This window comes from Mustela nivalis (genome assembly GCF_964662115.1).
Source record: "Mustela nivalis genome assembly, chromosome: X".
Taxonomy (NCBI): domain Eukaryota; kingdom Metazoa; phylum Chordata; class Mammalia; order Carnivora; family Mustelidae; genus Mustela; species Mustela nivalis.
The window spans coordinates 3,707,559-3,710,088 of NC_139040.1; positions in this window are offsets into that span (position 1 = coordinate 3,707,559).

Consider the following 2,530-nt stretch of genomic DNA (forward strand, 5'->3'; position numbering starts at 1 on the left):
GAAGAGCTTAGCACCCGGCTGGCAGCCAGTGAGGGCTCCGTGCTCTGCCTGGGGGGCTCCAGCCTCCACCATCCATGCAGCCGTGTATTCCTGTGACACGTATCGGCTGGCGTCTATTGTGTACCGGGCACTAAGCTGGGCACTGAAGGCCGCCCTCATGGAGTGGTTGCGATCAGGGTCAGGAGAGCTGGATTAGGGACGCTCCGTGCCTGAGTGCCATGGGACACGTGCATTCCCATCTCCCCGGACTCCTGTGTGACAGAGCACAGGGGCACAGCCCTACGGTCCCCGGGCTTTCTGCAGGGGAGCCTCCTGATACTGCTGCGAGAGGGCTAGTGGGACCCATCTCCTGCCCCCCTTTGCCAGGCCGGTGCCCTCAGCAATGTGGCCAATGTGGCCATGGAGTGGACGCTTGTGCTTGACAGTCCCAAGCCTGGGAAGCCCTCTTGGGGCCACTCTGGGTAAACCCTTCAGGGCTCAGTTCAGGCACCGCAGAAGTCCTCCCTCCAGTGCGAACCTAAAATTCCTTAGAATCAGTCATGTTGGCTGAGGGTAAGAGAGCACGTGATCTGCAAAAACCCCACATCCTGCAGCCTCGAGGGACTTTCTGCGCCGTCCAGGTTTGCCTCGGGCTCAGTCCATTCGGGCTGCTGTAACAAGTACCACAGAGTGGGCAGCTTATAAGCCCCAGAAGCTTACATCTTGTAGCTCTGGAAGCTGGAGGCCCAGGATCCGGGCGCCGCCACGGCCGCGTTCCAGCCCGGACGCTGCATCCTTATGCAGAGGAGGATAGGCAGGGGAAGCAGGCTCTCTTGGACTCTCAGCCGGGCGTGCGTCCCATTCCGAGCCCCCACCCTCCGGACCTCCCCTGATCCTAATCACTTCCCAAAGGCCTCGATTCCTCCTACCATTTGGGAGGACGGACCATTCAGCAGAGAGCAACCACATGCCCCTGCCTGCGAGCATGGGTGTGCGGAGTTAGGGGAATGCCCTTCTAGTGGGACAACCGCACACCCTCTCTTCTCCGCACAGAGCCCTCCACCGGGCCCTGTGGAGCTCTGCTGTGACGAGCTGGGCAGCCGGATGGGCGCAGGAGCCGGGCTGCTGGGCTCACAGGTGCTAGTCCTGGGACGCCAGGCCAGGCAGCCTTGGGGGTACCAGGTACTCCTGGAGGTGCCTGGAGATCCTGAGCTCAAAGGGATAGTGGCTTCTCGGATTGTCAGAAGGTCCACACCCTGGCAGGGGCACCTGCTGTTGGCTTTGCCTGGGACGCTCCTCCTTCCCCAGACTCCTGGGAGGGTCTCTCATGCCTCATCAAGGCCTGGCTTCCTCCAGGAGAGATGCCTCCCACTGCACCCTGCCCTGGCCAGGCTTGGCCTCCTCCCTTGTGGTTTCCCTGTCCCCTGAGCTTCCCTTGGCCAAGGTCCTTACCATTGTGTACCCTCACGCCCTTTCCCCTCATGGCCCTGTGACCGTAGCCTGTTGTCACTTATACCCCAGCTTCAGGGGATGAATGAATCAACCATCTTCTACCAAGAATATCTTCAAGGGCAGGAGAGAAGAACCATGTAAACTCCACCAAATGCCTCTGATCCTCTCGGCTCAACACCAGCATGCTTGTCACCGGGCACTGGGGACACGGAGGAGGCTGGGCTCTTGGTGGCTGAGGTATGCAAGGCCTTGAGCCCTTCCAGGGGCCGAGAGCATACACAGGGCTGGCCAGGGGCAGCAGGAGGCTGGCTGGAGGAATAGGTACCAGCTCTGGGAGAGGGGGTGAGCAAGGCAGGGAGGTTTGGGGGGAGCTCTGACCCTCCTGACCTGTATCCTGAGAGCTGTGTGTGAGGTGAGGAGACACCTCCTGCTCCCTGGGGAAGGGGAGAGTGTGAAAGGGATAGTGGGTTCGAAAGGCAAGCTGGGATTCTTCCAGCCTGTGACCTTTTCCTGGAGGGTCCGTTTTACTCTCAAATTGGGGCAAATAGTTCGTTGAACTGGTAAGTAATGTAAATATCATCTTGTCATATTTGAACAAATATGCATATAGTATGCCCTTGAATGCAATCCTCCTATGGATTTTTTTATAGCTATAACATAAGGCATCAAAAGGGCGACTTTGGGCTGTGCCCCCAGGGGACCCAGAGCACCCTCGGGGGCTGCATCCCATCTCTTCAGTTGTTAGGAAGACCCAGTGGGAAAATTCGAGAAACCCAGTGTGTTGAGGGTGGGGAACACGGTGACCTTAGGCGTTAGATGGACATGAATCCCCATCCCACTTCCTTCCATAGCTTGAGCTCCCTGTTGATAAGATCGCTGGGACCTTGGGCAGGCACTTCTGATATCTGGGGATGAGGACCAGAGACTAAGGGGGGGAAGCAGGCCCTGCTCAGACCCCTTCCCCCGAGCCTGTGTTGGGCCTGCTCGGTCAGGAGCTGGGCTGGGAGACTGAGCCCCACAACCTCTGCCATCTTCTTGCTAGCTACAAGAGAAGACAGGGGCCTTCGGAGCTTTGGGGAGTCTCGAGAGGGGACAGGGG